The sequence below is a fragment of the Engystomops pustulosus genome, chromosome 9 (assembly GCF_040894005.1).
Source record: "Engystomops pustulosus chromosome 9, aEngPut4.maternal, whole genome shotgun sequence".
Taxonomy (NCBI): domain Eukaryota; kingdom Metazoa; phylum Chordata; class Amphibia; order Anura; family Leptodactylidae; genus Engystomops; species Engystomops pustulosus.
This window is the reverse complement of record NC_092419.1, coordinates 63,120,411-63,141,705: the sequence shown is the minus strand read 5'-3', so window position 1 is coordinate 63,141,705 and position 21,295 is coordinate 63,120,411. Positions and strand designations below refer to the sequence as shown.

At 45.0% G+C, this 21,295-nt stretch overlaps 30 pseudogenes; all 30 read right to left on the bottom strand.

Moving 5' to 3' along the window:
- Positions 1 to 147: 147 nt before the first annotated feature.
- Positions 148 to 266, bottom strand: LOC140086515 (5S ribosomal RNA; annotated as a pseudogene).
- A 258-nt stretch (positions 267 to 524) lies between these two features.
- Positions 525 to 643, bottom strand: LOC140096728 (5S ribosomal RNA; annotated as a pseudogene).
- Positions 644 to 712: 69 nt separating this feature from the next.
- On the bottom strand, positions 713 to 831 carry LOC140094857 (5S ribosomal RNA; annotated as a pseudogene).
- Positions 832 to 4,869: 4,038 nt separating this feature from the next.
- Positions 4,870 to 4,988, bottom strand: LOC140079132 (5S ribosomal RNA; annotated as a pseudogene).
- Positions 4,989 to 6,002: 1,014 nt separating this feature from the next.
- Positions 6,003 to 6,121, bottom strand: LOC140079131 (5S ribosomal RNA; annotated as a pseudogene).
- Positions 6,122 to 6,191: 70 nt separating this feature from the next.
- On the bottom strand, positions 6,192 to 6,310 carry LOC140088870 (5S ribosomal RNA; annotated as a pseudogene).
- Positions 6,311 to 6,946: 636 nt separating this feature from the next.
- Positions 6,947 to 7,065, bottom strand: LOC140097521 (5S ribosomal RNA; annotated as a pseudogene).
- Positions 7,066 to 7,702: 637 nt separating this feature from the next.
- Positions 7,703 to 7,821, bottom strand: LOC140088869 (5S ribosomal RNA; annotated as a pseudogene).
- A 448-nt stretch (positions 7,822 to 8,269) lies between these two features.
- On the bottom strand, positions 8,270 to 8,388 carry LOC140094414 (5S ribosomal RNA; annotated as a pseudogene).
- A 1,394-nt stretch (positions 8,389 to 9,782) lies between these two features.
- On the bottom strand, positions 9,783 to 9,901 carry LOC140095556 (5S ribosomal RNA; annotated as a pseudogene).
- Positions 9,902 to 10,160: 259 nt separating this feature from the next.
- On the bottom strand, positions 10,161 to 10,279 carry LOC140094413 (5S ribosomal RNA; annotated as a pseudogene).
- Positions 10,280 to 10,726: 447 nt separating this feature from the next.
- On the bottom strand, positions 10,727 to 10,845 carry LOC140079130 (5S ribosomal RNA; annotated as a pseudogene).
- Positions 10,846 to 12,803: 1,958 nt separating this feature from the next.
- Positions 12,804 to 12,922, bottom strand: LOC140079129 (5S ribosomal RNA; annotated as a pseudogene).
- Positions 12,923 to 12,992: 70 nt separating this feature from the next.
- Positions 12,993 to 13,111, bottom strand: LOC140096452 (5S ribosomal RNA; annotated as a pseudogene).
- Positions 13,112 to 13,559: 448 nt separating this feature from the next.
- On the bottom strand, positions 13,560 to 13,678 carry LOC140095882 (5S ribosomal RNA; annotated as a pseudogene).
- A 69-nt stretch (positions 13,679 to 13,747) lies between these two features.
- Positions 13,748 to 13,866, bottom strand: LOC140079128 (5S ribosomal RNA; annotated as a pseudogene).
- Positions 13,867 to 16,203: 2,337 nt separating this feature from the next.
- On the bottom strand, positions 16,204 to 16,322 carry LOC140079127 (5S ribosomal RNA; annotated as a pseudogene).
- A 70-nt stretch (positions 16,323 to 16,392) lies between these two features.
- Positions 16,393 to 16,511, bottom strand: LOC140095581 (5S ribosomal RNA; annotated as a pseudogene).
- Positions 16,512 to 16,770: 259 nt separating this feature from the next.
- LOC140089113 (5S ribosomal RNA) lies at positions 16,771 to 16,889 on the bottom strand (annotated as a pseudogene).
- Positions 16,890 to 16,959: 70 nt separating this feature from the next.
- On the bottom strand, positions 16,960 to 17,078 carry LOC140090032 (5S ribosomal RNA; annotated as a pseudogene).
- Positions 17,079 to 17,715: 637 nt separating this feature from the next.
- On the bottom strand, positions 17,716 to 17,834 carry LOC140083426 (5S ribosomal RNA; annotated as a pseudogene).
- A 69-nt stretch (positions 17,835 to 17,903) lies between these two features.
- LOC140093465 (5S ribosomal RNA) lies at positions 17,904 to 18,022 on the bottom strand (annotated as a pseudogene).
- A 69-nt stretch (positions 18,023 to 18,091) lies between these two features.
- LOC140097511 (5S ribosomal RNA) lies at positions 18,092 to 18,210 on the bottom strand (annotated as a pseudogene).
- Positions 18,211 to 18,280: 70 nt separating this feature from the next.
- LOC140093464 (5S ribosomal RNA) lies at positions 18,281 to 18,399 on the bottom strand (annotated as a pseudogene).
- A 69-nt stretch (positions 18,400 to 18,468) lies between these two features.
- On the bottom strand, positions 18,469 to 18,587 carry LOC140094856 (5S ribosomal RNA; annotated as a pseudogene).
- A 70-nt stretch (positions 18,588 to 18,657) lies between these two features.
- LOC140083250 (5S ribosomal RNA) lies at positions 18,658 to 18,776 on the bottom strand (annotated as a pseudogene).
- Positions 18,777 to 19,412: 636 nt separating this feature from the next.
- LOC140085488 (5S ribosomal RNA) lies at positions 19,413 to 19,531 on the bottom strand (annotated as a pseudogene).
- Positions 19,532 to 19,979: 448 nt separating this feature from the next.
- Positions 19,980 to 20,098, bottom strand: LOC140082659 (5S ribosomal RNA; annotated as a pseudogene).
- Positions 20,099 to 20,923: 825 nt separating this feature from the next.
- On the bottom strand, positions 20,924 to 21,042 carry LOC140084693 (5S ribosomal RNA; annotated as a pseudogene).
- Positions 21,043 to 21,112: 70 nt separating this feature from the next.
- Positions 21,113 to 21,231, bottom strand: LOC140084303 (5S ribosomal RNA; annotated as a pseudogene).
- Positions 21,232 to 21,295: the final 64 nt, after the last annotated feature.

The following is a 21,295-nucleotide window of genomic DNA, read 5'->3' as shown; positions in this document are numbered from 1 at the left end:
TACTTGCCAAGCCTTAAGCTGCATCGCTGCTGCGATCTGACAAGAGCACACACATTCAGCTTAGAATGGCCGTTGACAGCAGTTGTTCAATTTGAACCTTCTTCTACTATCTCATAGAGAAACTAACACAATTTTCAGGTTCAAAAAGGTCAACAGAACTTGGGATTCCCAGCCAGTCTCCCATGCTGGTACTTGCCAAGCCTTAAGCTGCATTGCTGCTGCGATCTGACGAGAGCAGGCAAATTCAGCTTAGAATGGCCGTTGACAGCAGCTGTTCAATTTGAACCTTCTTTTACTATCTCATAGAGAAACTAACACATTTTCAGGTTCAAAAAGGTCTACAGAACTTGGGATTCCCAGGCAGTCTCCCATGCTGGTACTTGCCAAGCCTTAAGCTGCATTGCTGCTGCAATCTGACAAGAGCAGGCACATTCAGCTTAGAATTGCCGTTGACAGCAGCTGTTCAATTTGAACCTTCTTTTACTATCTCATAGAGAAACTAACACAATTTTAAGGTTCAAAAAGGTCAACGGAACTTGGAATTCCCAGCCAGTCTCCCATGCTGGTACTTGCCAAGCCTTAAGTTGCATTGCTGCTGCGATCTGACGAGAGCAGGCAAATTAAGCTTAGAATGGCCGTTGACAGCAGCTGTTCAATTTGAACCTTCTTTTACTATCTCATAGAGAAACTAACACATTTTCAGGTTCAAAAAGGTCAACAGAACTTGGGATTCCCAGCCAGTCTCCCATGCTGGTACTTGCCAAGCCTTAAGCTGCATTGCTGCTGCAATCTGACGAGAGCAGGCACATTCAGCTTAGAATTGCCGTTGACAGCAGCTGTTCAATTTGAACCTTCTTTTACTATCTCATAGAGAAACTAACACAATTTTAAGGTTCAAAAAGGTCACCAGAACTTGGGATTCCCAGCCAGTCTCCCATGCTGGTACTTGCCAAGCCTTAAGCTGCATCGCTGCTGCGATCTGACAAGAGCACGCACATTCAGCTTAGAATTGCCGTTGACAGCAGCTTTTCAATTTGAACCTTCTTTTACTATCTCATACAGAAACTAACACAATTTTCAGGTTCAAAAAGGTCAACGGAACTTGGGATTCCCAGCCAGTCTCCCATGCTGGTACTTGCCAAGCCTTAAGCTGCATTGCTGCTGCGATCTGACGAGAGCAGGCACATTCAGCTTAGAATGGCCGTTGACAGCAGCTGTTCAATTTGAACCTTCTTTTACTATCTCATAGAGAAACTAACACAATTTTCAGGTTCAAAAAGGTCAACAGAACTTGGGATTCCCAGCCAGTCTCCCATGCTGGTACTTGCCAAGCCTTAAGCTGCATCGCTGCTGCGATCTGACAAGAGCACACACATTCAGCTTAGAATGGCCGTTGACAGCAGCTGTTCAATTTGAACCTTCTTTTACTATCTCATAGAGAAACTAACACAATTTTCAGGTTCAAAAAGGTCACCAGAACTTGGGATTCCCAGCCAGTCTCCCATGCTGGTACTTGCCAAGCCTTAAGCTGCATCGCTGCTGCGATCTGACAAGAGCACGCACATTCAGCTTAGAATTGCCGTTGACAGCAGCTTTTCAATTTGAACCTTCTTTTACTATCTCATACAGAAACTAACACAATTTTCAGGTTCAAAAAGGTCAACGGAACTTGGGATTCCCAGCCAGTCTCCCATGCTGGTACTTGCCAAGCCTTAAGCTGCATTGCTGCTGCGATCTGACGAGAGCAGGCACATTCAGCTTAGAATGGCCATTGACAGCAGCTGTTCAATTTGAACCTTCTTTTACTATCTCATAGAGAAACTAACACAATTTTCAGGTTCAAAAAGGTCAACAGAACTTGGGATTCCCAGCCAGTCTCCCATGCTGGTACTTGCCAAGCCTTAAGCTGCATCGCTGCTGCGATCTGACAAGAGCACACACATTCAGCTTAGAATGGCCGTTGACAGCAGCTGTTCAATTTGAAAGTTCTTTTACTATCTCATAGAGAAACTAACACAATTTTCAGGTTTAAAAAGGGCAACGGAACTTGGGATTCCCAGCCAGTCTCCCATGCTGGTACTTGCCAAGCCTTAAGCTGCATTGCTGCTGCGATCTGGCTAGAGCAGGCACATTCAGCTTAGAATGGCCATTGACAGCAGTTGTTCAATTTGAACCTTCTTCTACTATCTTATATAGAAACTAACACAATTTTCAGGTTCAAAAAGGTCACCAGAACTTGGGATTCCAAGCCAGTCTCCCATGCTGGTACTTGCCAAGCCTTAAGCTGCATTGCTGCTGCAATCTGACAAGAGCAGGCAAATTCAGCTTAGAATGGCCGTTGACAGCAGCTGTTCAATTTGAACCTTCTTTTGCTATCTCATAGAGAAACTAACACAATTTTCAGGTTCAAAAAGGTCACCAGAACTTGGGATTCCAAGCCAGTCTCCCATGCTGGTACTTGCCAAGCCTTAAGCTGCATCGCTGCTGCGATCTGACAAGAGCACGCACATTCAGCTTAGAATGGCCGTTGACAGCAGCTGTTCAATTTGAACCTTCTTTTACTATCTCATAGAGAAACTAACACATTTTCAGGTTCAAAAAAGTCATCAGAACTTGGGATTCCTAGCCAGTCTCCCATGCTTGTACTTGCCAAGCCTTAAGCTGCATTGCTGCTGCGATCTGACGAGAGCAGGCACATTCAGCTTAGAATGGCCGTTGACAGCAGCTGTTCAATTTGAACCTTCTTTTACTATCTCATAGAGAAACTAACACAATTTTCAGGTTCAAAAAGGTCACCAGAACTTGGGATTCCAAGCCAGTCTCCCATGCTGGTACTTGCCAAGCCTTAAGCTGCATCGCTGCTGCGATCTGACAAGAGCACGCACATTCAGCTTAGAATGGCCGTTGACAGCAGCTGTTCAATTTGAAAGTTCTTTTACTATCTCATAGAGAAACTAACACAATTTTCAGGTTCAAAAAGGGCAACGGAACTTGGGATTCCCAGCCAGTCTCCCATGCTGGTACTTGCCAAGCCTTAAGCTGCATTGCTGCTGCGATCTGGCTAGAGCAGGCACATTCAGCTTAGAATGGCCATTGACAGCAGTTGTTCAATTTGAACCTTCTTCTACTATCTTATATAGAAACTAACACAATTTTCAGGTTCACAAAGGTCACCAGAACTTGGGATTCCAAGCCAGTCTCCCATGCTGGTACTTGCCAAGCCTTAAGCTGCATCGCTGCTGCGATCTGACAAGAGCACGCACATTCAGCTTAGAATGGCCGTTGACAGCAGCTGTTCAATTTGAACCTTCTTTTACTATCTCATAGAGAAACTAACACAATTTTCAGGTTCAAAAAGGTCAACGGAACTTGGGATTCCCAGCCAGTCTCCCATGCTGGTACTTGCCAAGCCTTAAGCTGCATTGCTGCTGCGATCTGACAAGAGCAGGCACATTCAGCTTAGAATGGCCGTTGACAGCAGCATTTCAAATTGAACCTTCTTTTACTATCTCATAGAGAAACTAAAACAATTTTCAAGTTCAAAATGGTCAACAGAACTTGGGATTCCCAGCCAGTCTCCCATGCTGGAACTTGCCAAGCCTTAAGCTGCATCGCTGCTGCGATCTGACAAGAGCACGCACATTCAGCTTAGAATGGCCGTTGACAGCAGCTGTTCAATTTGAACCTTCTTTTACTATCTCATAGAGAAACTAACACAATTTTCAGGTTCAAAAAGGTCAACGGAACTTGGGATTCCCAGCCAGTCTCCCATGCTGGTACTTGCCAAGCCTTAAGCTGCATCGCTGCTGCGATCTGACAAGAGCACGCACATTCAGCTTAGAATGGCTGTTGACAGCAGCTGTTCAATTTGAACCTTCTTTTACTATCTCATAGAGAAACTAACACAATTTTCAGGTTCAAAAAGGTCAACAGAACTTGGGATTCCCAGCCAGTCTCCCATGCTGTTACTTGCCAAGCCTTAAGCTGCATTGCTGCTGCGATCTGACAAGAGCAGGCACATTCAGCTTAGAATGGCCATTGACAGCAGTTGTTCAATTTGAACCTTCTTCTACTATCTCATATAGAAACTAACACAATTTTCAGGTTCAAAAAGGTCACCAGAACTTGGGATTCCAAGCCAGTCTCCCATGCTGGTACTTGCCAAGCCTTAAGCTGCATCGCTGCTGCGATCTGACAAGAGCACGCACATTCAGCTTAGAATGGCCGTTGACAGCAGCTGTTCAATTTAAAAGTTCTTTTACTATCTCATAGAGAAACTAACACAATTTTCAGGTTCAAAAAAGGGCAACAGAACTTGGGATTCCCAGCCAGTCTCCCATGCTGGTACTTGCCAAGCCTTAAGCTGCATTGCTGCTGCGATCTGGCAAGAGCAGGCACATTCAGCTTAGAATGGCCATTGACAGCAGTTGTTCAATTTGAACCTTCTTCTACTATCTTATATAGAAAATAACACAATTTTCAGGTTCAAAAAGGTCACCAGAACTTGGGATTCCAAGCCAGTCTCCCATGCTGGTACTTGCCAAGCCTTAAGCTGCATTGCTGCTGCAATCTGACAAGAGCAGGCACATTCAGCTTAGAATGGCCGTTGACAGCAGCTGTTCAATTTGAACCTTCTTTTGCTATCTCATAGAGAAACTAACACAATTTTCAGGTTCAAAAAGGTCACCAGAACTTGGGATTCCAAGCCAGTCTCCCATGCTGGTACTTGCCAAGCCTTAAGCTGCATCGCTGCTGCGATCTGACAAGAGCACGCACATTCAGCTTAGAATGGCCGTTGACAGCAGCTGTTCAATTTGAACCTTCTTTTACTATCTCATAGAGAAACTAACACATTTTCAGGTTCAAAAAGGTCAACAGAACTTGGGATTCCCAGCCAGTCTCCCATGCTGGTACTTGCCAAGCCTTAAGCTGCATTGCTGCTGCGATCTGACGAGAGCAGGCACATTCAGCTTAGAATGGCCGTTGACAGCAGCTGTTCAATTTGAACCTTCTTTTACTATCTCATAGAGAAACTAACACAATTTTCAGGTTCAAAAAGGTCAACGGAACTTGGGATTCCCAGCCAGTCTCCCATGCTGGTACTTGCCAAGCCTTAAGCTGCATTGCTGCTGCGATCTGGCAAGAGCAGGCACATTCAGCTTAGAATGGCCATTGACAGCAGTTGTTCAATTTGAACCTTCTTCTACTATCTTATATAGAAACTAACACAATTTTAAGGTTCAAAAAGGTCACCAGAACTTGGGATTCCAAGCCAGTCTCCCATGCTGGTACTTGCCAAGCCTTAAGCTGCATTGCTGCTGCAATCTGACAAGAGCAGGCACATTCAGCTTAGAATGGCCGTTGACAGCAGCTGTTCAATTTGAACCTTCTTTTGCTATCTCATAGAGAAACTAACACAATTTTCAGGTTCAAAAAGGTCACCAGAACTTGGGATTCCAAGCCAGTCTCCCATGCTGGTACTTGCCAAGCCTTAAGCTGCATCGCTGCTGCGATCTCACAAGAGCACGCACATTCAGCTTAGAATGGCCGTTGACAGCAGCTGTTCAATTTGAACCTTCTTTTACTATCTCATAGAGAAACTAACACAATTTTCAGGTTCAAAAAGGGCAACAGAACTTGGGATTCCCAGCCAGTCTCCCATGCTGGTACTTGCCAAGCCTTAAGCTGCATTGCTGCTGCGATCTGACGAGAGCTGGCACATTCAGCTTAGAATGGCCATTGACAGCAACTGTTCAATTTGAACCTTCTTTTGCTATCTCATAGAGAAACTAACACAATTTTCAGGTTCAAAAAGGTCACCAGAACTTGGGATTCCAAGCCAGTCTCCCATGCTGGTACTTGCCAAGCCTTAAGCTCCATCGCTGTTGCGATCTGACAAGCGCACGCACATTCAGCTTAGAATGGCCGTTGACAGCAGCTGTTCAATTTGAACCTTCTTTTACTATCTCATAGAGAAACTAACACATTTTCAGGTTCAAAAAGGTCAACAGAACTTGGGATTCCCAGCCAGTCTCCCATGCTGGTACTTGCCAAGCCTTAAGCTGCATTGCTGCTGCGATCTGACGAGAGCAGGCACATTCAGCTTAGAATGGCCGTTGACAGCAGCTGTTCAATTTGAACCTTCTTTTACTATCTCATAGAGAAACTAACACAATTTTCAGGTTCAAAAAGGTCAACGGAACTTGGGATTCCCAGCCAGTCTCCCATGCTGGTACTTGCCAAGCCTTAAGCTGCATTGCTGCTGCGATCTGACAAGAGCAGGCACATTCAGCTTAGAATGGCCGTTGACAGCAGCTGTTCAATTTGAACCTTCTTTTACTATCTCATAGAGAAACTAACACAATTTTCAGGTTCAAAAAAGTCACCAGAACTTGGGATTCCCAGCCAGTCTCCCATGCTGGTACTTGCCAAGCCTTAAGCTGCATCGCTGCTGTGATCTGACAAGAGCACGCACATTCAGCTTAGAACGGCCGTTGACAGCAGCTGTTCAATTTGAACCTTCTTTTACTATCTCATAGAGAAACTAACACAATTTTCAGGCTCAAACAGGGCAACGGAACTTGGGATTCCCAGCCAGTCTCCCATGCTGGTACTTGCCAAGCCTTAAGCTGCATTGCTGCTGCGATCTGGCGAGAGCAGGCACATTCAGCTTAGAATGGCCGTTGACAGCAGTTGTTCAATTTGAACCTTCTTCTACTATCTTATATAGAAACTAACACAATTTTCAGGTTCAAAAAGGTCACCAGAACTTGGGATTCCAAGCCAGTCTCCCATGCTGGTACTTGCCAAGCCTTAAGCTGCATTGCTGCTGCAATCTGACAAGAGCAGGCACATTCAGCTTAGAATGGCCGTTGACAGCAGCTGTTCAATTTGAACCTTCGTTTACTATCTCATAGAGAAACTAACAAGTTTTCAGGTTCAAAAAGGTCAACAGAACTTGGGATTCCCAGCCAGTCTCCCATGCTGGTACTTGCCAAGCCTTAAGCTGCATCGCTGCTGCGATCTGACAAGAGCACACACATTCAGCTTAGAATGTCCGTTGACAGCAGTTGTTCAATTTGAACCTTCTTCTACTATCTCATAGAGAAACTAACACAGTTTTCAGGTTCAAAAAAGTCACCAGAACTTGGGATTCCCAGCCAGTCTCCCATGCTGGTACTTGCCAGGCCTTAAGCTGCATCGCTGCTGCGATCTGACAAGAGCACGCACATTCAGCTTAGAATGGCCGTTGACAGCAGCTGTTCAATTTGAACCTTCTTTTACTATCTCATAGAGAAACTAACACAATTTTCAGGTTCAAAAAGGTCAACAGAACTTGGGATTCCCAGCCAGTCTCCCATGCTGGTACTTGCCAAGCCTTAAGCTGCATCGCTGCTGCGATCTGACAAGAGCACACACATTCAGCTTAGAATGGCCGTTGACAGCAGTTGTTCAATTTGAACCTTCTTCTACTATCTCATAGAGAAACTAACACAGTTTTCAGGTTCAAAAAAGTCACCAGAACTTGGGATTCCCAGCCAGTCTCCCATGCTGGTACTTGCCAAGCCTTAAGCTGCATCGCTGCTGCGATCTGACAAGAGCACGCACATTCAGCTTAGAATGGCCGTTGACAGCAGCTGTTCAATTTGAACCTTCTTTTACTATCTCATAGAGAAACTAACACAATTTTCAGGTTCAAAAAGGTCAACGGAACTTGGGATTCCCAGCCAGTCTCCCATGCTGGTACTTGCCAAGCCTTAAGCTGCATTGCTGCTGCGATCTGACAAGAGCAGGCACATTCAGCTTAGAATGGCCGTTGACAGCAGCATTTCAAATTGAACCTTCTTTTACTATCTCATAGAGAAACTAAAACAATTTTCAAGTTCAAAATGGTCAACAGAACTTGGGATTCCCAGCCAGTCTCCCATGCTGGAACTTGCCAAGCCTTAAGCTGCATTGCTGCTTCGATCTGACGAGAGCAGGCACATTCAGCTTAGAAAGGCCGTTGACAGCAGCTGTTCAATTTGAACCTTCTTTTGCTATCTCATAGAGAAACTAACACAATTTTCAGGTTCAAAAAGGTCAACGGAACTTGGGATTCCCAGCCAGTCTCCCATGCTGGTACTTGCCAAGCCTTAAGCTGCATCGCTGCTGCGATCTGACAAGAGCACGCACATTCAGCTTAGAATGGCTGTTGACAGCAGCTGTTCAATTTGAACCTTCTTTTACTATCTCATAGAGAAACTAACACAATTTTCAGGTTCAAAAAGGTCAACAGAACTTGGGATTCCCAGCCAGTCTCCCATGCTGGTACTTGCCAAGCCTTAAGCTGCATTGCTGCTGCGATCTGACAAGAGCAGGCACATTCAGCTTAGAATGGCCATTGACAGCAGTTGTTCAATTTGAACCTTCTTCTACTATCTCATATAGAAACTAACACAATTTTCAGGTTCAAAAAGGTCACCAGAACTTGGGATTCCAAGCCAGTCTCCCATGCTGGTACTTGCCAAGCCTTAAGCTGCATCGCTGCTGCGATCTGACAAGAGCACGCACATTCAGCTTAGAATGGCCGTTGACAGCAGCTGTTCAATTTGAAAGTTCTTTTACTATCTCATAGAGAAACTAACACAATTTTCAGGTTCAAAAAAGGGCAACAGAACTTGGGATTCCCAGCCAGTCTCCCATGCTGGTACTTGCCAAGCCTTAAGCTGCATTGCTGCTGCGATCTGGCAAGAGCAGGCACATTCAGCTTAGAATGGCCATTGACAGCAGTTGTTCAATTTGAACCTTCTTCTACTATCTTATATAGAAAATAACACAATTTTCAGGTTCAAAAAGGTCACCAGAACTTGGGATTCCAAGCCAGTCTCCCATGCTGGTACTTGCCAAGCCTTAAGCTGCATTGCTGCTGCAATCTGACAAGAGCAGGCACATTCAGCTTAGAATGGCCGTTGACAGCAGCTGTTCAATTTGAACCTTCTTTTGCTATCTCATAGAGAAACTAACACAATTTTCAGGTTCAAAAAGGTCACCAGAACTTGGGATTCCAAGCCAGTCTCCCATGCTGGTACTTGCCAAGCCTTAAGCTGCATCGCTGCTGCGATCTGACAAGAGCACGCACATTCAGCTTAGAATGGCCGTTGACAGCAGCTGTTCAATTTGAACCTTCTTTTACTATCTCATAGAGAAACTAACACAATTTTCAGGTTCAAAAAGGTCAACGGAACTTGGGATTCCCAGCCAGTCTCCCATGCTGGTACTTGCCAAGCCTTAAGCTGCATTGCTGCTGCGATCTGGCAAGAGCAGGCACATTCAGCTTCGAATGGCCATTGACAGCAGTTGTTCAATTTGAACCTTTTTCTACTATCTTATATAGAAACTAACACAATTTTAAGGTTCAAAAAGGTCACCAGAACTTGGGATTCCAAGCCAGTCTCCCATGCTGGTACTTGCCAAGACTTAAGCTGCATTGCTGCTGCAATCTGACAAGAGCAGGCACATTCAGCTTAGAATGGCCGTTGACAGCAGCTGTTCAATTTGAACCTTCTTTTGCTATCTCATAGAGAAACTAACACAATTTTCAGGTTCAAAAAGGTCACCAGAACTTGGGATTCCAAGCCAGTCTCCCATGCTGGAACTTGCCAAGCCTTAAGCTGCATCGCTGCTGCGATCTGACAAGAGCACGCACATTCAGCTTAGAATGGCCGTTGACAGCAGCTGTTCAATTTGAACCTTCTTTTACTATCTCATAGAGAAACTAACACAATTTTCAGGTTCATAAAGGTCAACAGAACTTGGGATTCCCAGCCAGTCTCCCATGCTGGTACTTGCCAAGCCTTAAGCTGCATTGCTGCTTCGATCTGACGAGAGCAGGCACATTCAGCTTAGAATGGCCGTTGACAGCAGTTGTTCAATTTGAACCTTCTTTTGCTATCTCATAGAGAAACTAACACAATTTTCAGGTTCAAAAAGGTCAACGGAACTTGGGATTCCCAGCCAGTCTCCCATGCTGGTACTTGCCAAGCCTTAAGCTGCATCGCTGCTGCGATCTGACAAGAGCACGCACATTCAGCTTAGAATGGCTGTTGACAGCAGCTGTTCAATTTGAACCTTCTTTTACTATCTCATAGAGAAACTAACACAATTTTCAGGTTCAAAAAGGTCAACAGAACTTGGGATTCCCAGCCAGTCTCCCATGCTGGTACTTGCCAAGCCTTAAGCTGCATTGCTGCTGCGATCTGACAAGAGCAGGCACATTCAGCTTAGAATGGCCATTGACAGCAGTTGTTCAATTTGAACCTTCTTCTACTATCTCATATATAAACTAACACAATTTTCAGGTTCAAAAAGGTCACCAGAACTTGGGATTCCAAGCCAGTCTCCCATGCTGGTACTTGCCAAGCCTTAAGCTGCATTGCTGCTGCAATCTGACAAGAGCAGGCACATTCAGCTTAGAATGGCCGTTGACAGCAGCTGTTCAATTTGAACCTTCTTTTGCTATCTCATAGAGAAACTAACACAATTTTCAGGTTCAAAAAGGTCACCAGAACTTGGGATTCCAAGCCAGTCTCCCATGCTGGTACTTGCCAAGCCTTAAGCTGCATCGCTGCTGCGATCTGACAAGAGCACGCACATTCAGCTTAGAATGGCCGTTGACAGCAGCTGTTCAATTTGAACCTTCTTTTACTATCTCATAGAGAAACTAACACATTTTCAGGTTCAAAAAGGTCAACAGAACTTGGGATTCCCAGCCAGTCTCCCATGCTGGTACTTGCCAAGCCTTAAGCTGCATTGCTGCTGCGATCTGACGAGAGCAGGCACATTCAGCTTAGAATGGCCGTTGACAGCAGCTGTTCAATTTGAACCTTCTTTTACTATCTCATAGAGAAACTAACACAATTTTCAGGTTCAAAAAGGTCAACGGAACTTGGGATTCCCAGCCAGTCTCCCATGCTGGTACTTGCCAAGCCTTAAGCTGCATTGCTGCTGCGATCTGGCAAGAGCAGGCACATTTAGCTTAGAATGGCCATTGACAGCAGTTGTTCAATTTGAACCTTCTTCTACTATCTTATATAGAAACTAACACAATTTTAAGGTTCAAAAAGGTCACCAGAACTTGGGATTCCAAGCCAGTCTCCCATGCTGGTACTTGCCAAGCCTTAAGCTGCATTGCTGCTGCAATCTGACAAGAGCAGGCACATTCAGCTTAGAATGGCCGTTGACAGCAGCTGTTCAATTTGAACCTTCTTTTGCTATCTCATAGAGAAACTAACACAATTTTCAGGTACAAAAAGGTCACCAGAACTTGGGATTCCAAGCCAGTCTCCCATGCTGGTACTTGCCAAGCCTTAAGCTGCATCGCTGCTGCGATCTCACAAGAGCACGCACATTCAGCTTAGAATGGCCGTTGACAGCAGCTGCTCAATTTGAACCTTCTTTTACTATCTCATAGAGAAACTAACACAATTTTCAGGTTCAAAAAGGGCAACGGAACTTGGGATTCCCAGCCAGTCTCCCATGCTGGTACTTGCCAAGCCTTAAGCTGCATTGCTGCTGCGATCTGACGAGAGCTGGCACATTCAGCTTAGAATGGCCATTGACAGCAACTGTTCAATTTGAACCTTCTTTTGCTATCTCATAGAGAAACTAACACAATTTTCAGGTTCAAAAAGGTCACCAGAACTTGGGATTCCAAGCCAGTCTCCCATGCTGGTACTTGCCAAGCCTTAAGCTGCATCGCTGTTGCGATCTGACAAGCGCACGCATATTCAGCTTAGAATGGCCGTTGACAGCAGCTGTTCAATTTGAACCTTCTTTTACTATCTCATAGAGAAACTAACACATTTTCAGGTTCAAAAAGGTCAACAGAACTTGGGAATCCCAGCCAGTCTCCCATGCTGGTACTTGCCAAGCCTTAAGCTGCATTGCTGCTGCGATCTGACGAGAGCTGGCACATTCAGCTTAGAATGGCCGTTGACAGCAGCTGTTCAATTTGAACCTTCTTTTACTATCTCATAGAGAAACTAACACAATTTTCAGGTTCAAAAAAGTCACCAGAACTTGGGATTCCCAGCCAGTCTCCCATGCTGGTACTTGCCAAGCCTTAAGCTGCATCGCTGCTGTGATCTGACAAGAGCATGCACATTCAGCTTAGAATGGCCGTTGACAGCAGCTGTTCAATTTGAACCTTCTTTTACTATCTCATAGAGAAACTAACACAATTTTCAGGTTCAAAAAGGGCAACGGAACTTGGGATTCCCAGCCAGTCTCCCATGCTGGTACTTGCCAAGCCTTAAGCTGCATTGCTGCTGCGATCTGGCGAGAGCAGGCACATTCAGCTTAGAATGGCCGTTGACAGCAGTTGTTCAATTTGAACCTTCTTCTACTATCTTATATAGAAACTAACACAATTTTCAGGTTCAAAAAGGTCACCAGAACTTGGGATTCCAAGCCAGTCTCCCATGCTGGTACTTGCCAAGACTTAAGCTGCATTGCTGCTGCAATCTGACAAGAGCAGGCACATTCAGCTTAGAATGGCCGTTGACAGCAGCTGTTCAATTTGAACCTTCTTTTGCTATCTCATAGAGAAACTAACACAATTTTCAGGTTCATAAAGGTCACCAGAACTTGGGATTCCAAGCCAGTCTCCCATGCTGGTACTTGCCAAGCCTTAAGCTGCATCGCTGCTGCGATCTGACAAGAGCACGCACATTCAGCTTAGAATGGCCGTTGACAGCAGCTGTTCAATTTGAACCTTCTTTTACTATCTCATAGAGAAACTAACACATTTTCAGGTTCAAAAAGGTCAACAGAACTTGGGATTCCCAGCCAGTCTCCCATGCTGGTACTTGCCAAGCCTTAAGCTGCATTGCTGCTGCGATCTGACGAGAGCAGGCACATTCAGCTTAGAATGGCCGTTGACAGCAAATGTTCAATTTGAACCTTCTTTTACTATCTCATAGAGAAACTAACACAATTTTCAGGTTCAAAAAGGTCAACGGAACTTGGGATTCCCAGCCAGTCTCCCATGCTGGTACTTGCCAAGCCTTAAACTGCATTGCTGCTGCAATCTGACGAGAGCAGGCACATTCAGCTTAGAATTGCCGTTGACAGCAGCTGTTCAATTTGAACCTTCTTTTACTATCTCATAGAGAAACTAACACAATTTTCAGGTTCAAAAAGGTCAACAGAACTTGGGATTCCCAGCCAGTCTCCCATGCTGGTACTTGCCAAGCCTTAAGCTGCATCGCTGCTGCGATCTGAAAAGAGCACACACATTCAGCTTAGAATGGCCGTTGACAGCAGTTGTTCAATTTGAACCTTCTGCTACTATCTCATAGAGAAACTAACACAATTTTCAGGTTCAAAAAGGTCACCAGAACTTGGAATTCCCAGCCAGTCTCCCATGCTGGTACTTGCCAAGCCTTAAGCTGCATCGCTGCTGCGATCTGAGAAGAGCACGCACATTCAGCTTAGAATTGCCGTTGACAGCAGCTTTTCAATTTGAACCTTCTTTTACTATCTCATACAGAAACTAACACAATTTTCAGGTTCAAAAAGGTCAACGGAACTTGGGATTCCCAGCCAGTCTCCCATGCTGGTACTTGCCAAGCCTTAAGCTGCATCGCTGCTGCGATCTGACAAGAGCACGCACATTCAGCTTAGAATGGCCGTTGACAGCAGCTCTTCAATTTGAACCTTCTTTTACTATCTCATAGAGAAACTAACACATTTTCAGGTTCAAAAAGGTCAACAGAACTTGGGATTCCCAGCCAGTCTCCCATGCTGGTACTTGCCAAGCCTTAAGCTGCATTGCTGCTGCGATCTGACGAGAGCAGGCACATTCAGCTTAGAATGGCCGTTGACAGCAGCTGTCCAATTTGAACCTTCTTTTACTATCTCATAGAGAAACTAACACAATTTTCAGGTTCAAAAAGGTCAACGGAACTTTGGATTCCCAGCCAGTCTCCCATGCTGGTACTTCCCAAGCCTTAAGCTGCATTGCTGCTGCGATCTGACGAGAGCAGGCACATTCAGCTTAGAATGGCCGTTGACAGCAGCTGTTCAATTTGAACCTTCTTTTACTATCTCATAGAGAAACTAACACAATTTTCAGGTTCAAAAAAGTCACCAGAACTTGGGATTCCCAGCCAGTCTCCCATGCTGGTACTTGCCAAGCCTTAAGCTGCATTGCTGCTGCGATCTGACAAGAGCAGGCACATTCAGCTTAGAATGGCCATTGACAGCAGCATTTCAAATTGAACCTTCTTTTACTATCTCATAGAGAAACCAAAACAATTTTCAAGTTCAAAAACGTCAACAGAACTTTGGATTCCCAGCCAGTCTCCCATGCTGGAACTTGCCACGCCTTAAGCTGCATCGCTGCTGCGATCTGACAAGAGCACGCACATTCAGCTTAGAATGGCCGTTGACAGCAGCTGTTCAATTTGAACCTTCTTTTACTATCTCATAGAGAAACTAACACAATTTTCAGGTTCAAAAAGGGCAACGGAACTTGGGATTCCCAGCCAGTCTCCCATGCTGGTACTTGCCAAGCCTTAAGCTGCATTGCTGCTGCGATCTGGCGAGAGCAGGCACATTCAGCTTAGAATGGCCATTGACAGCAGTTGTTCAATTTGAACCTTCTTCTACTATCTTATATAGAAACTAACACAATTTTCAGGTTCAAAAAGGTCACCAGAACTTGGGATTCCAAGCCAGTCTCCCATGCTGGTACTTGCCAAGCCTTAAGCTGCATTGCTGCTGCAATCTGACAAGAGCAGGCACATTCAGCTTAGAATGGCCGTTGACAGCAGCTGTTCAATTTGAACCTTCTTTTGCTATCTCATAGAGAAACTAACACAATTTTCAGGTTCAAAAAGGTCACCAGAACTTGGGATTCCAAGCCAGTCTCCCATGCTGGTACTTGCCAAGCCTTAAGCTGCATCGCTGCTGCGATCTGACAAGAGCACGCACATTCAGCTTAGAATGGCTGTTGACAGCAGCTGTTCAATTTGAACCTTCTTTTACTATCTCATAGAGAAACTAACACAATTTTCAGGTTCAAAAAGGGCAACGGAACTTGGGATTCCCAGCCAGTCTCCCATGCTGGTACTTGCCAAGCCTTAAGCTGCATTGCTGCTGCGATCTGGCGAGAGCAGGCACATTCAGCTTAGAATGGCCATTGACAGCAGTTGTTCAATTTGAACCTTCTTCTACTATCTTATATAGAAACTAACACAATTTTCAGGTTCAAAAAGGTCACCAGAACTTGGGATTCCAAGCCAGTCTCCCATGCTGGTACTTGCCAAGCCTTAAGCTGCATTGCTGCTGCAATCTGACAAGAGCAGGCACATTCAGCTTAGAATGGCCGTTGACAGCAGCTGTTCAATTTGAACCTTCTTTTGCTATCTCATAGAGAAACTAACACAATTTTCAGGTTCAAAAAGGTCACCAGAACTTGGGATTCCAAGCCAGTCTCCCATGCTGGTACTTGCCAAGCCTTAAGCTGCATCGCTGCTGCGATCTGACAAGAGCACGCACATTCAGCTTAGAATGGCCGTTGACAGCAGCTGTTCAATTTGAACCTTCTTTTACTATCTCATAGAGAAACTAACACAATTTTCAGGTTCAAAAAGGGCAACGGAACTTGGGATTCCAAGCCAGTCTCCCATGCTGGTACTTGCCAAGCCTTATGCTGCATTGCTGCTGCGATCTGGCGAGAGCAGGCACATGCAGCTTAGAATGGCCGTTGACAGCAGTGGTTCAATTTGAACCTTCTTCTACTATCTTATATAGAAACTAACACAATTTTCAGGTTCAAAAAGGTCACCAGAACTTGGGATTCCAAGCCAGTCTCCCATGCTGGTACTTGCCAAGCCTTAAGCTGCATTGCTGCTGCAACCTGACAAGAGCAGGCACATTCAGCTTAGAATGGCCGTTGACAGCAGCTGTTCAATTTGAACCTTCTTTTGCTATCTCATAGAGAAACTAACACAATTTTCAGGTTCAAAAAGGTCACCAGAACTTGGGATTCCAAGCCAGTCTCCCATGCTGGTACTTGCCAAGCCTTAAGCTGCTTCGCTGCTGCGATCTGACAAGAGCACGCACATTCAGCTTAGAATGGCCGTTGACAGCAGCTGTTCAATTTGAACCTTCTTTTACTATCTCATAGAGAAACTAACACATTTTCAGGTTCAAAAAGGTCAACAGAACTTGGGATTCCCAGCCAGTCTCCCATGCTGGTACTTGCCAAGCCTTAAGCTGCATTGCTGCTGCGATCTGACGAGAGCAGGCACATTCAGCTTAGAATGGCCGTTGACAGCAGCTGTTCAATTTGATCCTTCTTTTACTATCTCATAGAGAAACTAACACAATTTTCAGGTTCAAAAAGGTCAACGGAACTTGGGATTCCAAGCCAGTCTCCCATGCTGGTACTTGCCAAGCCTTAAACTGCATTGCTGCTGCGATCTGACGAGAGCAGGCACATTCAGCTTAGAATTGCCGTTGACAGCAGCTGTTCAATTTGAACCTTCTTTTACTATCTCATAGAGAAACTAACACAATTTTCAGGTTCAAAAAGGTCAACAGAACTTGGGATTCCCAGCCAGTCTCCCATGCTGGTACGTGCCAAGCCTTAAGCTGCATCGCTGCTGCGATCTGAAAAGAGCACACACATTCAGCTTAGAATGGCCGTTGACAGCAGTTGTTCAATTTGAACCTTCTTCTACTATCTCATAGAGAAACTAACACAATTTTCAGGTTCAAAAAGGTCAACAGAACTTGGGATTCCCAGCCAGTCTCCCATGCTGGTACTTGCCAAGCCTTAAGCTGCATTGCTGCTGCGATCTGACGAGAGCAGGCACATTCAGATTAGAATGGCCGTTGACAGCAGCTGTTCAATTTGAACCTTCTTTTACTATCTCATAGAGAAACTAACACAATTTTCAGGTTCAAAAAGGTCAACGGAACTTGGGATTCCCAGCCAGTCTCCCATGCTGGTACTTGCCAAGCCTTAAGCTGCATTGCTGCTGCGATCTGACGAGAGCAGGCACATTCAGCTTAGAATGGCTGTTGACAGCAGCTGTTCAATTTGAACCTTCTTTTACTATCTCATAGAGAAACTAACACAATTTTCAGGTTCAAAAAAGTCACCAGAACTTGGGATTCCCAGCCAGTCTCCCATGCTGGTACTTGCCAAGCCTTAAGCTGCATTGCTGCTGCGATCTGACAAGAGCAGGCACATTCAGCTTAGAATGGCCGTTGACAGCAGCATTTCAAATTGAACCTTCTTTTACTATCTCATAGAGAAACTAAAACAATTTTCAAGTTCAAAAACGTCAACAGAACTTGGGATTCCCAGCCAGTCTCCCATGCTGGAACTTGCCAAGCCTAAAGCTGCATCGCTGCTGCGATCTGACAAGAGCACGCACATTCAGCTTAGAATGGCCGTTGACAGCAGCTGTTCAATTTGAACCTTCTTTTACTATCTCATAGAGAAACTAACACAATTTTCAGGTTCAAAAAGGGCAACGGAACTTGGGATTCCCAGCCAGTCTCCCATGCTGGTACTTGCCAAGCCTTAAGCTGCATTGCTGCTGCGATCTGACGAGAGCAGGCACATTCAGCTTAGAATGGCCGTTGACAGCAGCTGTTCAATTTGAACCTTCTTTTACTATCTCATAGAGAAACTAACACAATTTTCAGGTTCAAAAAGGACAACGGAACTTGGGATTCCCAGCCAGTCTCCCATGCTGGTACTTGCCAAGCCTTAAGCTGCATTGCTGCTGCGATCTGACGAGAGCAGGCACATTCAGCTTAGAATGGCCGTTGACAGCAGCTGTTCAATTTGAACCTTCTTTTACTATCTCATAGAGAAACTAACACATTTTCAGGTTCAAAAAGGTCAACGGAACTTGGAATTCCCAGCCAGTCTCCCATGCTGGTACTTGCCAAGCCTTAAGTTGCATTGCTGCTGCGATCTGACGAGAGCAGGCAAATTCAGCTTAGAATGGCCGTTGACAGCAGCTGTTCAATTTGAACCTTCTTTTACTATCTCATAGAGAAACTAACACATTTTCAGGTTCAAAAAGGTCTACAGAACTTGGGATTCCCAGCCAGTCTCCCATGCTGGTACTTGCCAAGCCTTAAGCTGCATTGCTGCTGCAATCTGACGAGAGCAGGCACATTCAGCTTAGAATTGCCGTTGACAGCAGCTGTTCAATTTGAACCTTCTTTTACTATCTCATAGAGAAACTAACACAATTTTCAGGTTCAAAAAGGTCAACGGAACTTGGAATTCCCAGCCAGTCTCCCATGCTGGTACTTGCCAAGCCTTAAGTTGCATTGCTGCTGCGATCTGACGAGAGCAGGCAAATTCAGCTTAGAATGGCCGTTGACAGCAGCTGTTCAATTTGAACCTTCTTTTACTATCTCATAGAGAAACTAACACATTTTCAGGTTCAAAAAGGTCAACAGAACTTGGGATTCCCAGCCAGTCTCCCATGCTGGTACTTGCCAAGCCTTAAGCTGCATTGCTGCTGCAATCTGACGAGAGCAGGCACATTCAGCTTAGAATTGCCGTTGACAGCAGCTGTTCAATTTGAACCTTCTTTTACTATCTCATAGAGAAACTAACACAATTTTCAGGTTCAAAAAGGTCAACAGAACTTGGGATTCCCAGCCAGTCTCCCATGCTGGTACTTGCCAAGCCTTAAGCTGCATCGCTGCTGCGATCTGACGAGAGCAGGCACATTCAGCTTAGAATGGCCATTGACAGCAGCTGTTCAATTTGAACCTTCTTTTACTATCTCATAGAGAAACTAACACAATTTTCAGGTTCAAAAAGCTCAACAGAACTTGGGATTCCCAGCCAGTCTCCCATGCTGGTACTTGCCAAGCCTTAAGCTGCATCGCTGCTGCGATCTGACAAGAGCACACACATTCAGCTTAGAATGGCCGTTGACAGCAGTTGTTCAATTTGAACCTTCTTCTACTATCTCATAGAGAAACTAACACAATTTTCAGGTTCAAAAAAGTCACCAGAACTTTGGATTCCCAGCCAGTCTCCCATGCTGGTACTTGCCAAGCCTTAAGCTGCATTGCTGCTGCAATCTGACAAGAGCAGACACATTCAGCTTAGAATGGCCGTTGACAGCAGCTGTTCAATTTGAACCTTCTTTTGCTATCTCATAGAGAAACTAACACAATTTTCAGGTTCAAAAAGGTCACCAGAACTTGGGATTCCAAGCCAGTCTCCCATGCTGGTACTTGCCAAGCCTTAAGCTGCATCGCTGCTGCGATCTGACAAGAGCACGCACATTCAGCTTAGAATGGCCGTTGACAGCAGCTGTTCAATTTGAACCTTCTTTTACTATCTCATAGAGAAACTAACACATTTTCAGGTTCAAAAAGGTCAACAGAACTTGGGATTCCCAGCCAGTCTCCCATGCTGGTACTTGCCAAGCCTTAAGCTGCATTGCTGCTGCGATCTGACGAGAGCAGGCACATTCAGCTTAGAATTGCCGTTGACAGCAGCTGTTCAATTTGAACCTTCTTTTACTATCTCATAGAGAAACTAACACAATTTTCAGGTTCAAAAAGGTCAACAGAACTTGGGATTCCCAGCCAGTCTCCCATGCTGGTACTTGCCAAGCCTTAAGCTGCATCGCTGCTGCGATCTGACAAGTGCACGCACATTCAGATTAGAATTGCCGTTGACAGTAGCTTTTCAATTTGAACCTTCTTTTACTATCTCATACAGAAACTAACACAATTTTCAGGTTCAAAAAGGTCAACGGAACTTGGGATTTCCAGCCAGTCTCCCATGCTGGTACTTGCCAAGCCTTAAGCTGCATTTCTGCTGCGATCTGACAAGAGCACGCACATTCAGCTTAGAATGGCCATTGACAGCAGCTGTTCAATTTGAACCTTCTTTTACTATCTCATAGAGAAACTAACACAATTTTCAGGTTCAAAAAGGTCAACGGAACTTGGGATTCCCAGCCAGTCTCCCATGCTGGTACTTGCCAAGCCTTAAGCTGCATTGCTGCTGCGATCTGACGAGAGCAGGCACATTCAGCTTAGAATGGCCATTGACAGCAGTTGTTCAATTTGAACCTTCTTCTACTATCTCATATAGAAACTAACACAATTTTCAGGTTCAAAAAGGTCACCAGAACTTGTGATTCCAAGCCAGTCTCCCATGCTGGTACTTGCCAAGCCTTAAGCTGCATCGCTGCTGCGATCTGACAAGAGCACGCACATTCAGCTTAGAATGGCCGTTGACAGCAGCTGTTCAATTTGAAAGTTCTTTTACTATCTCATAGAGAAACTAACACAATTTTCAGGTTCAAAAAGGGCAACGGAACTTGAGATTCCCAGCCAGTCTCCCATGCTGGTACTTGCCAAGCCTTAAGCTGCATTGCTGCTGCGATCTGGCAAGAGCAGGCACATTCAGCTTAGAATGGCCATTGACAGCAGTTATTCAATTTGAACCTTCTTCTACTATCTTATATAGAAACTAACACAATTTTCAGGTTCAAAAAGGTCACCAGAACTTGGGATTCCAAGCCAGTCTCCCATGCTGGTACTTGCCAAGCCTTAAGCTGCATTGCTGCTGCAATCTGACAAGAGCAGGCACATTCAGCTTAGAATGGCCGTTGACAGCAGCTGTTCAATTTGAACCTTCTTTTGCTATCTCATAGAGAAACTAACACAATTTTCAGGTTCAAAAAGGTCACCAGAACTTGGGATTCCAAGCCAGTCTCCCATGCTGGTACTTGCCAAGCCTTAAGCTGCATCGCTGCTGCGATCTGACAAGAGCACGCACATTCAGCTTAGAATGGCCGTTGACAGCAGCTGTTCAATTTGAACCTTCTTTTACTATCTCATAGAGAAACTAACACATTTTCAGGTTCAAAAAGGTCAACAGAACTTGGGATTCCCAGCCAGTCTCCCATGCTGGTACTTGCCAAGCCTTAAGCTGCATTGCTGCTGCGCTCTGACGAGAGCAGGCACATTCAGCTTAGAATGGCCGTTGACAGCTGCTGTTCAATTTGAACCTTCTTTTACTATCTCATAGAGAAACTAACACAATTATTAGGTTCAAAAAGGTCAACGGAACTTGGGATTCCCAGCCAGTCTCCCATGCTGGTACTTGCCAAGCCTTAAGCTGCATTGCTTCTGCGATCTGACGAGAGCAGGCACATTCAGCTTAGAATGGCCGTTGACAGCAGCTGTTCAATTTGAACCTTCTTTTACTATCTCATAGAGAAACTAACACATTTTCAGGTTC